The following is a 12,375-nucleotide window of genomic DNA, read 5'->3' as shown; positions in this document are numbered from 1 at the left end:
GAAATCCAACCTTTACATTGGGTGGAGTCAGTTTCCAAAACACTGGTGTTTCTGAATCTCAAGTCATCTCTGGTTTCCCGAGAGTCAAAATTATTTCCTGGGGGCTATCTGAGACGTGTAAACTCACCCACCTATTTCTGAGCTCAGAGGGGAAAAAAAGAGGCAAATACAAAGTTTCCCCCCTCAAGCCAGCAAATATTTGGTGCAGAGCTAACTTTGGAAAAATTTGCCTAGAAGACCCACCCATTAAAGCTAAACATTTCAAAGGTCCAGGGACTCTGCCAGATCCCAAAGTCCCTGAAGATCTTCCTTATCAGAGGTGGGGGTGGAACAAATCCAGGAACTTTTCTCCATCATGTTGAAAACAAGTTTGAGTACAGCTTTGTAGGTACTGCTATCAAATCTGTAACTTTGCCCATATTTTTGATTATGATTTAATCATTTGTTGATTACTTTCTTCTCCCCAGATTATACCATCTTAACTACGCAGTCAGTTCATTTGCACTCACAGCCAGCCATACAACGTAGGCACTATTAAATAATTTAAAGACTCATTTAACCATCTTTTCATTTTCTTTTTCGTCTAATTGGAAATTATTCTGTACCTCTTGAGCCCAGGGATCATGTCTTATCTTGTTATACTCCTTCAAGGGCTTAGGTTTGTGCTCTGCATGCAGTCGATACTCAGGAAATACTATACATTGATTGTTTTAGGAGCTAGTTTCAGAACCGTACAATAACCCTAATGGTCAACAGAAAGGATAAATGTTCATTCACCTTTAAATTTCAAATATTTCATTCTACTAGTTGGCTACAGAATTACGAAGTTATGAAAACATTGAAGAAACTCTCAAATCATTTAGCTAAGATGTCTTGTTTGAAAAGAAGCTGGTAAAAATGCCCATAGGAAATAATAAATTATACATCATCCATATGCATTGGAACTCAGGTTTACCTATTTCTAAATCATGGAAGAAGTCGTTGAAGATTGTCTTTAAATTTTTTCAGAATCAAAGAATCAATGTACTCATGGAGTTTGTGTCTCCCTCCTGAGCACAGCCCACCTCAGCATGTGAAGCAAAGAGCAGGTCATAAACACACAGACCAACCGTGAGTGGAGAAGGTCTCCTCCCAGAGACCTTCCCTGAATAAGCTCTCTCTTCATTTATCTTCCCCACCCTCTGCTCTGCAATGACTCTGCACTTGACTGCGTACCTCTTAGGAACTTTAGTTTTTGCCCCCAAACTCATCATTTATAGTACATGTCCTTATGCTCTCATGTTTCCCCATCTGTAACTGATTTCAACGTCTATCTCCCCCCTGTAAACTGTCAGCCTCATTGACAGGGCAGGGTGGGCAGGGTAATATCTACCAATTCTGTTGTATTACACTTTCCCAAGTGCTTAGTAAAGTGTTCTACCTGCTTAGTACAGTGGTTTGCACATAGTGAACGCTCAAAAAATACGACTGAATGACGGCTCTTGTGGTCAGGGATTGACTCTATTTCTGTAGTATACTTTCCAAGTGCTTAGTACAGTACACTGCACACACTAAGCGCTCAATAAATATAATTGAGTGAAATGAATGAATGCTCTGCACATGGTAAGTGCTCAAAAATCACTATTGTTTGACTGATTAACATAATCCCTTCCTGAGCTCAAATATTGTGGTACTATCACCTAGCACTATTTTCCCAAGGGAATACTAATAATCATTATGATACTTGTTAAATGCTGACTATGTGCCAAGCACTGTTCTAAGAGCTGGGGTAGATACAATTTAACCTGGTTGGACACAGTACCTGTTCCATATGGGACTCACAGTCTTATCCCCATTTGACATATGAGGTCACTGAGGCACAGAGAAGTGAAGTGACTTGCCCAGGGTCACACAGCAGACAAGTATGGTGCTGGGAGTACAGCCCAGATCCTTTTTACTCCCAGGCCATGTTCTATCCCTTAAGCCATGCTCCAGTACTCCAGGTCTCAGAGGGAAACAAAGACTTCTCTTATACCCTCTTATATTCCTGTCCCTTTTGTAAAGGTTCTCTATAGTTACTAGATGTCTAAAAGAAGTAGTAGTTGGAAATGTGATATTTCTTAAGTGCTCACTATTTGTCAAACATTATATTTAGCAACAGGGTATACAGAAAATAATCAGCTCAGACACAGTCCCTTTTCCTTATAGGACTCACAGTCAAAGAAGGAAGGAAAACAGGTATTGAATCCCCATTTTACGGAAGAGGAAACTGAAACACAGGGACGATAAGACATACCCAAGGTCACACGGCAAGCAAGTGATATTTATTTTTATTATTATTATCATATTTGTTATGTGCTTACTGGATGGATACAAGCCTCCCCGTGCTCCTCAAGGGAAACTGGGGTGACATTCTATTCCAATTCTCTCTTGGGATCTAAATCCAACTTGAAATCTAGGCTAAATTCCAACCAGAGTCCTAGTTTTAGTAATATTTCTAGCTGTTGCAGCCTCGCCTAGAGGATATGACAAGGGCCTGGGAATCAGAAGGAACTGGATTCTTATCCTGGGTAGAGACCGTCTCTAACTTTTGCCAAATTGTACTTTTCAAACGCTTAGTACAGTGATCTGCACACAGTAAGTGCTCAATAAATGCAATTAAATGAATGAATGTCTTTGACCTTGAGCAAGTGACTCAACTTCTCTGTGCCTCAGTTACATCACCTGTAAAATGGGACACGGACTCTGTCTAACTTGATTAGCTTGTATGCTTAAGTGCTTAAGTACAGTGCCTGACAGTTAGTAAGTACTTAACAAATACCATTAGAAAAAAGAAAAGAAGATGAAAAACTCTGACCCTACTACCATGCATTATGCTTGCAAAATTCATCTTTTAGACAGTACACTAATGATTGTCTACCTGCCAAGTGAGGAGCATATTGCCTTCCACATTATAAAACAAGCTGCAATGAAGATATCTGAACATTCTCATGGGGATAGCTCCTTACCTCACCTCTTACTTCCAGATCATATTTTTCAGAATCCATGGATATGCACATTATTGTCTCTATCATTCTGAAAGCTACTTTTCCCAGTATATATCTTCCATTCTAGTAGGTTTTCCATTTTATCTTATTTAAAGGCAGCCATCTCCCTATTCTGAATTTCTTTTTCTCTCGAGTCCTAAATACTCACATCATGGTTTCAACTGCAGAAGAAGGTACCACTAAGAACTTTCCCCCTTTCCTTCAATGAAAAATATGATCTCAAATAAATCCCTTCCATTGATCAATTCCAGGACTCCCCAACTTGTTTGAAATATCTCAGCCTGATGAAGTAGTTCCTTAGCAATATTATGCACCAATAAAATGCACTAAGGATTGTAAAGATGATTTTCCAGTCATCTTTTTTAAGTGCTTACTGTGTGCCAAGCACTGTACTAACTGCTGGGGTAGATATAAGATAATCATTTTAGACATAGTCTAGATTCCACATGGGGCACAGAGTTTCAATTTCCATTTTACAGATGAGGTAACTGAGGCACACAAAAGGAAGTTAACTGACTTGCCCAGGGTCACACAGCGGGCAGGTGGCAGAAACAGGATTAGACTCCAAATCCTTTGACTACTAGTCTTGTGATCTTTTCAATACCTCCCATTTGAAATTATATATGCTGCCTTCCCATGTCTGAAAATTGTTTTCAAATCCCCTTCTGTGCCTCATCTACCAGCAAGAAAGGACTGAGGCAATTATATGAGTAGAACCCACTGACAACCCTGCTTTGCACAGAAGCATTTAGTAGAAACTATATCTGCTAAAACCCACATCTGCCATCGCTGCACAGTGTACGTCAAAGATGTAACTCCCTCTCCCTAGAAACTTACAATTAATTTTAACATCAAATGAAGGCCATAATTAGCAATCCATCTCATTAAGAAGGGGTTATTCCGTTTCTTGAAAATATTTTATTTGAAATGGCATAGGATAATGAATGGATGTATTAAATATAGGCATTGAGGTGGAGAAAGGGATGTTTACTGTCTGATTAACAGTAAGAATTCTCCTTTCCCCTGAGCCTAGGAGAAAACCTGGGTTGATTGTACAGAGAAGAGGTGGGTAGATAGAGTAAGCCAAATGCAGGAGGGGAAGACAGGACATGTGGACATCCATTTCACCTGCCTGCTTTTCCCTCCAAACGAGGCTTCCAACACCACACCTTTTTCATGGCCGTTTTCAACTCTCTGTTCCTCAACGTGTAGATGAGGGGGTTGAACATGGGGGCGATTATGGTGTAAAACAGAGTAAACACCTTATCCTCTGGGAAGGTCTGGGCTGGCCGGAGGTAAATTAAGTTGCAGGGCAAGAAAAACAATGCCACCACGGTTATATGGGAAGCGCAGGTGGAGAGGGCTTTGTGACGTCCTTCGAAAGAGTGGGTCCTTAGACTGGTTAAAATGGTGATGTAAGAGAAGACCAAGATTGCAAAAGAAACCGACACAACTGTCCCTGTATTGACTAGGACTAAAAATCCAGTCACGTAGGTATCTGAGCAAGCCAGTTCCAGGAGAGTGTAAACATTGCACAAATAGTGATCAATCTTATTAGGGCCACAGAAGAGCAAAACAAGACAAGGAGCCACTGGACTGAGGAATGGAGAAATGCTCCTCCCTAGCACACTTCAACCACTGTGACACATCGCTGCGCGGTCATGATGACCATATAGTGTAAGGGTTTGCAGATGGCAACATAGCGATCGTAGGCCATCCCCATGATAATGAAGATCTCCAACCCACCAAATAAGTGCAAGGTGAAGAGTTGCATCATGCAGTGGTCGAAAGGAATGATTTTCTTCTCGAACACCGAATCTCTGACCAATTTGGGAGTCACTTTGGAAGTTTAGCAGAGGTCCATGAGGGAGAAGTGGCAAATGAAGAAGTGCATGAGCTGTTTGATGAGGGAATTGCCTCTGACAGTGATGAGGATGATGAGATTCCCTACGAGCATTGCAATGTAACAGGAGAGGAACAGCCCCAACGAAGAATATCTGCAAATTTCTATTACTAGACAGACCTAAAAGAACAAATTCAATGACGTTTTTCCTATTTTCCATCCTGGGAATGAGGAATATTTCCCTGAAATTATTGCAAAATGAAACATCGTAAATAAAATTTAGAAAATTTCAGTGCCAAGTTCATTGTATTTATAATTAAATATCACTTACAATACTGTGTCAATGTATGTGAGAACACTGCAAGATAAACTTTATATCTTTTCTGGATATACATCCCTTTCATATCTACTGAGATGATAAAAATATATTTTTATTCATTAAGAGCTCACCCTATGCCAGGCATTGTCTTAAGTACCAGAATGCATGATAATAAGGTAGGAAACAGTCCTTTTTCCATATAGGGCTCACCATCTAAGAAGGGAGATGGAAAATGGTATCCCCATTTTGCAGTGCAAAAGCACAGGCCTAGGAGACACAAGATTTGGGATCTAATTCCAGCTCTCCCACCTGCCTGCTGTGTGATCTTGACCAACTCATCGAACGACTCTGTGCCACGTTTTCCCTATCTGTGTAATGAGGATTAAATTCTACCTCCCTCCTACTTTGACCCCGTGCCCCCATTTTTTAATGTTATTTGTTAAGTGCTTACTATATGCCAGGCATTGGTCTAAGCACTTGAACAGTGCTAATCAGGTTGGACAGGATCTGTTTCCCACATGTTGACATGTAGAAGCATCCTGGCTTAGTGGAAAGAGGCTGGGGTTGGAAGTCAGAGGTAGTGGGTTCTCATCCCGGCTCTGACACTTGTCAGCAGTGCAACTTTGGACAAGTCACTTAACGTCTCTGTGCCTCAGTTACCTCTTCTGTAAAATGGGGCTTAGGAGTGTGAGCCACACATGGTACAATCTGATTAGTTTGTATCTACTCCAGGTTTAAGAACAGTGCTTGGCACATAATAAGTACTTTAAAAAGCCATTGTTATTACTATTATCATGTTAAGTGATTTGCCCAAGGTCAAGCAGCAGACAAGTGGTGGAGCCAGGATTAGAACCCTGATCCTTCTGACTACAAGGCCCTGTCACCTGTCGTCCGGGGACGGGTTCGTTCAGTGATTGGTGAGGCGAGAGAGAGAGAGAGAGGGAGGCGGGGGATGGAAAGCCTGAGTTTTATATAAAATTTATTCCGCGAGGCGATTTGAACTTATGTAATTGTTTAGGTGCAATGGATTGAACTTCCCTTTCGGGAGGAATATAATCAATTAGCGATATTAGAGCTTCCGTACATGGGAGGAACACAATCATACGTTAATCGCACGTGGGTGAGGTGGCTAGCTCTCACTCATGTGCACTTCCCACTCGGGAAGAATTCATTTCATGCCTAGCTCTCACCATGTGCTCTCCCTACATGGGAGGAATCCACTCATGATTCCCATCAGCAGCGGGGTACCAGGGTCCCACCCACGAGACACTCACACCTCCCGCGGCTCTTGCCTCAGTGTGTTGGTTCTGGTTGCAGAGCAGGCGTCTGGCCTTCTGGGCAGAGAGAGACACGTGGGCTGCTATTGCTGCAGCGGCTGCTCCTCCTGCTGCTGCGTGTCCTGGTGTTCTGACCCCGAAGGTCAGAGGCGACAGGTATTTATTACCTGTGCCCCCAGGCCATTCCAGCTTCCGGCATCAGTCTATCCAATCTCTGCCCTCCCCCCTCCTCCATACCTAATTTGATTGGCACGGGGGCAAGGGACACCTTCTGTATTCCCAGCTTGGGCTGTCAATCTAGCAGTTTTGGTTGTGGGGGCAGTATTCCACCCTCACTTCCGAGTTCCGCCTGCTGGCTCAGTTGGTCACGAGATAGTATTTGACCTTGAGATGGCCGGTACCCCAGGGTCACCTCGGGACAGGCCCATGTTTTATTCACTGGATCACACTGCAAGCCTTGTATAGATAATCTTTTATCCATCCTAATACTTAGTACAGTGCTTAACACATAGGACTTAACAAATAGAATAATAAAAATAATAACAGCAATAATCATCCTGAATTTATTCCAGTGTATAACACAGAGCAAATGCTTAACAAATACCATACATATTGTAAAACTACCAATCGATCCTATTTATTGAGCACTTACTATGTGCAGAGCACTGCACTACGTGCATTGGAGAGTACAATATAACAGAGATGATGCACATATTTATTCATTCATTCATTCAATCAATCATATTAAATGAATGCTTACTGTGTGCAGAGGACTCTATTAAAGCTCATGGGAAGTACAAGTGGGCAACACATAGAGATGGTCCCTACCCAACAACGGGCTCATGGTCAAGAAGGGGGAGACAGACAACAAAACAAAACATGCAGACAGCTGTCAAAACCATCAGAATAAATAGAATTATAGCTATATGTACATCATTAGTAAAATACATAGAGTAGTAAATATATACAAGGAAAATAAATGGAGTAACAAATATGTACAAGTATATACAAGTGCCATAGGGCACAGTGGAGGGCAATGGAGAAGGGAGGAGGAGAGGAAAAAGGGGGCTCAGTCTGGGAAGGCCTCCTGGAGGAGGTGAGTTCTCAGTAGGGCTTAGAAGGGAGGAAGAGAGCTAGTTTGGCGGATGTGTGGAGGAAGAGCATTCCAGGCAAGGGGAAGGACGTGGGTCAGGGGTCTATGGAGGGATGGGCAAGAACGAGGCACAGTGAGGAGCTTAGCGGCAGAGGAGTGGAGAGTGCGGGCTGGGCTGTTAAAGGAGAGAAGGGAGGTGAGGTAGGAGGGGGCGAGGTGATGAAGATCCTTGAAGCCGAGAGTAAGGAGCTTTTGCTTGATTCGAAGGTTGACAGGCATCCACTGGAGAATATTGAGGAGGGAAGTGATATGCCCTAAGCCTTTCTGTACAAAGATAATCCACGTAGCAGAGTGAAGTATAGACTGAAGTGGGGAGAGACAGGAGGATGGGAGATCAGAGAGGAGTCTGATGCAGTGATCCAGTCGGGATAGGATGAGAGATTGAATCAGCAAGGTAGTGGTTTGGATGGAGAGGATAGGGTTGATCTTGGCGATGTTGTGGAGGTGAAACCGGCAGGTTTTGGTGACGGATTGGATGTACGGGGTGAACGAGAGAGCGGAGTCGAGGATGACACCAAGGTTGCGGGCTTGTGAGATGGGAAGGATGGCAGTGCCGTCTACAGTGACAGAAAAGTGAGGGAGAGGACAGGGTTTGGGAGGGAAGATAAGGAGCTCAGTTTTGGACATGTTGAGTTTTAGATGGCGGGAAGACATCCAGATGGAGGTGACCTGAAGGCAGGAGGAGATACTAACATGGAGGGAGGGAGAGAGAGCAGGGGTGGTGGAGATGTAGATTTGGGTGTCATCAGCATAGAGATGATAGTTGAAGCCGTGGAACCGAATGAGTTCACCAAGGGGGTGAGTATAGATAGAGAACAGAAGGGGATCAAGAACTGACCCTCGAGGAACCCCTACAGTATGGGGATAGGAGCGGGAAGAGGAGCCCGCGAAGGACACTGAGAATGAACGGCCAGAAGTATAAGAGGAGAACCAGGAGAGGACGGAGTCTGTGAAGCCAAGGTTGGATAGCGTGTTGAGGAGAAGGGGGTGGTCCACAGTGTCGAAAGAAGCTGAGAGGTCGAGGATGGTTGGGATAGAGTAGCAGCCATTGAATTTGGCAAGAAGGAGGTCATTGGTAAACTTTGAGAGGGCAGTTTCGTTGGAGTGTAGGGGACGGAAGGCAGATTGGAGGGGGTCCAGGAGAGAGTTGGATTTGAGGAATTCGAGGCAGCGAGTGTAGACGACTCGTTTTATGAGTTTGGAAAGGAAAGGTAGGAGGGAGATGGGGCGATAACTAGAAGGGGAGTTGGGGTCAAGTGAGGGTTTTCTTTTTTAGGATCGGGGAGATGAGGGCATGTTTGAAGGCAAAGAGGAGGGAAACAGTGGAGATTGAGCAGCTGTAGATGGACGTTAAGGAGGGAAGGGGCGATAGTTTTCATAGGATGAGAAGGAATGAGGGAATCTTAGAATGAGAACTGGGAAATTAAGAGAAAACTCTGCTGTTATAAAAAAGAAAAGAAACCTTACCCCTTTGTTAGTCTTCCCACAGTGATTCATTTCTGTGTGCTTGGATCTTTATGTCCAGTCACGGGAATCAAACGCTTCTTAGAGCTGCATCAGGACAGAACTCAAGTCTCAGTGGAAATCCAACCTTCACATTGGTTGGAGGGAGTTTCCAAAAGAACTGGAGTTTCTGAATCTCGAGTCATCTCTGGTTTCCTGAGAGTAAACTTTGTATCCTTGGCGCTGTCTGAGACATGCAACCTCACCCACCTATATCTGAGCTTAGAGGAAAAAAAACCCGGCAACTACAAAGTTTTCCTCCTCGGTCCAGCAAATGCTTGATGCAGAGATAACTTTGGAATAAACTTTGCTTAGAAGACCCAGCTGTTAAAGCTAAACATTTTAAAGGTCCAGGGACTCTTCCAGCTCCCAAAGTCCCTGAAGATCTTCTTTATCAGAGGTGGAGGTGGAACAAACCCAGGAACTTTTCTTCATCACGTTGAAAACAAGTTTGATACATCGTGGGCACTGCTATCAATTCTGTAACTTTGGCCATATTTTTTATTATAATTTAACAATTTGTTGATTATTTTCTTCTCCCAGATTATACCCTTTCAACTACCCAGTCAGTTCATTTGCATTCACAGCCAGCCATACACATTAGGCACTATTAAATAATTTAAAGACTCATTTAACCATCTTTCCACTTTTCTTTCATCCAATTGGAAATTATTCTGTACCTCTCACAGCCAATGGATTGTACGTTCCTTGAGCCCAGGGATCATGTCTTTTATCTTTATTATACTCCTTCAAGAGCTTAGCTTTATGCTCTGCTTGCAGTTGATACTCAGGAAATCCTATGGATTGATTGTTTTATGAGCCAGTTGCAGAAAGCATATGATAACCCTGATGGTCAACATAAAGGATAAATGTTCATTCACCTTTTGCTAGTTGGCTACAGAATTATACTGTTATGAAAACATTGAAGAAACACACAAATCATATAGCTAAGGTGTCTTGTTTAAACTGAAGCTGGTTAAAAATGCCCTTTGGAAATAATAAATTATACATCATCCACATGCATTGAAACTCAGGTTTACGTATTTCTTAATCATGAAAGAAGTATTTGCAGGTGGCCTTTAATTTTTTTCAGAATCAAAGAATCAACTGGAAATTTACTCATGGAGTTTGTGTCTCCCTCCTGAGCACAGCTCACTTCAGCATGTGGAGCAAAGAGCAGGTCATAAGCACACAGACCAGACGTAAATGGAGAAGGTCTCCTCCAGAAGGCCCTCCCTGAATAAGCTTTCTCTTCAATTACCTTCTCCACCCTTTGCTCTGCAATGACTCTGCACTTGGCTGTGTACCTTTGGTTTTTGCCTCAGCCCACATCATTTATAGTACACCTCCTTATGCTCTAATGTTTCCCTAGCTATAATTGATTTTGATGTCTATCTCCCCCTGTAAACTGTTAGCTCACTGTGGGCAGGGGTAATGTCTACCAATTCTGTTCTATTGCACTTTCCCAAGCGCCTTGTAAAGTGCTCCAATCTCTTAGTACAGTGGTTTGCACACAGTAAATGCTCAATGAATGCGACTCAAGAACAGTTTAGGCAGGAATTGACTCTATTGCTATAGTGTACTTTCCAATTGCTTAGTACAGTGCTTTGCGCACAGTAAGCTCTCAATAAATACAATTTAATGAAATGAATTTATGCTCTACACATGATAAGTGCTCAATAACAACAATTGATTGATTGATTGCTTGATGGATTAAAATCGTCCCCTCCTGAGCTCAGGTATTGTGCTACTATCACCCAGCACTATTTTCCCAAGGGAATACTGATAATCATTATGGTACTTGTTAAAAGCTGACTATGTGCCAAACACTGTTCTAGGAGCTGGGGTAGATACAATTTAATACTGTTAGACACAGTCCCTGTCCCACGTAGGACTCAAACTCTTATTCCCATTTGACAGATGAGGTCACTGAGGCACAGAGAAGTGAAGTGACTTTCCCAGAGTCACACAGCAGACAGGTGTGGTGCTGGGATCAGACCTCAGATCCTTCTGACTCCCAGGCCCATGTTCTATCTACTAAGCCACCCTCCAGCGCTCTGTGTCTCAGAGGGAAACAAAGACTTCTCTCATACCCTCCTATATTCCTGTCCCTTTTGTAAAGGTTCTCTATAGTTACTGGAAGTCTAAGAGAAATAATAGTTGGAAATGTGATATTTGTTAAGTGCTCACTATGTGCAAAACGTTGTACTCAGTACCGGGGTCGATGGAAAATAATCAGTTCAGACACAGTCCCTGTTCCTTACAGGACTCGCAGTTAAAGTAGGAAGGAGAGCAGGTATTGAATCCCCAGTTTAGAGATGAGGAAATGGAAACACAGAGAAGTTAAGGGATGTGCCAAAAGTCACATGGAAAGTAAGTGATCTTAATTTTTATTATTATTATCGTAGTTGTTATGTGCTTACTATATGGCTACAAGCCACCCCATGCTACTTAAGAGAAGCCGGGATTGACATTCTAGTCTCTCTTGGGATCTAAATCCAGCTTGAAATCTAAGCCAAAGTCCAACCAGAGTCCCGGTCTGAGTCATACTTCTAACTCTTGTGACCTGACCTAGAGGATATAACAAGGGCCAGGGAATCAGAAGGAACTGGATTCTCATCCTGAGTAGGGACCGTCTCTATCTTTTGCCAAATTATACTTTCCAAACGCTTAGTACAGTGTTCTGCATACAGTAAGTGTTCAATAAATACCACTGAATTAATGAATGTGTTTGACCTTAAGCAGGTCACTGAACTTCTCTATGCCTCAGTTACATCACCTGTAAAATGGGACACGGACTCTGTCCAACTTGATTAGCTTGTATCTACCCCAGTGCTTAAACACTGTGCCTGACAGATAGTAAGCACTTAACTACATACTTAACTGTGGGGGTTCCCCGAGGTTCAGTTCTTGGTCCCCTTCTGTTCTCGATCTACACTCTCTCCCTTTGTGACCTCATTCACTCCCACGGCTTCAACTATCATCTCTACGCTGATGACACCCAAATCTACATCTCTGCCCCTGCTCTCTCCCCCTCCCTCCAGGCTCGCATCTACTCCTGGCTTCAGGACATCTCCATATGAATATCTGCCTGCCATCTAAAACTCAACATATACAAGACTGAACTCCTTGTCTTCCCTCCCAAACCCTGCCCTCTCCCTGACTTTCCCATCACTGTTGACGGCACTACCACCCTTCCCGTCTCACAAGCCCGCAAACCTGGTGTCATCCTCGATTCCGCTCTCTCATTCACC

The sequence above is a fragment of the Tachyglossus aculeatus genome, unplaced genomic scaffold (assembly GCF_015852505.1).
Source record: "Tachyglossus aculeatus isolate mTacAcu1 unplaced genomic scaffold, mTacAcu1.pri scaffold_122_arrow_ctg1, whole genome shotgun sequence".
Taxonomy (NCBI): Eukaryota; Metazoa; Chordata; class Mammalia; order Monotremata; family Tachyglossidae; genus Tachyglossus; species Tachyglossus aculeatus.
Note: the sequence above shows the minus strand (reverse complement) of the source record.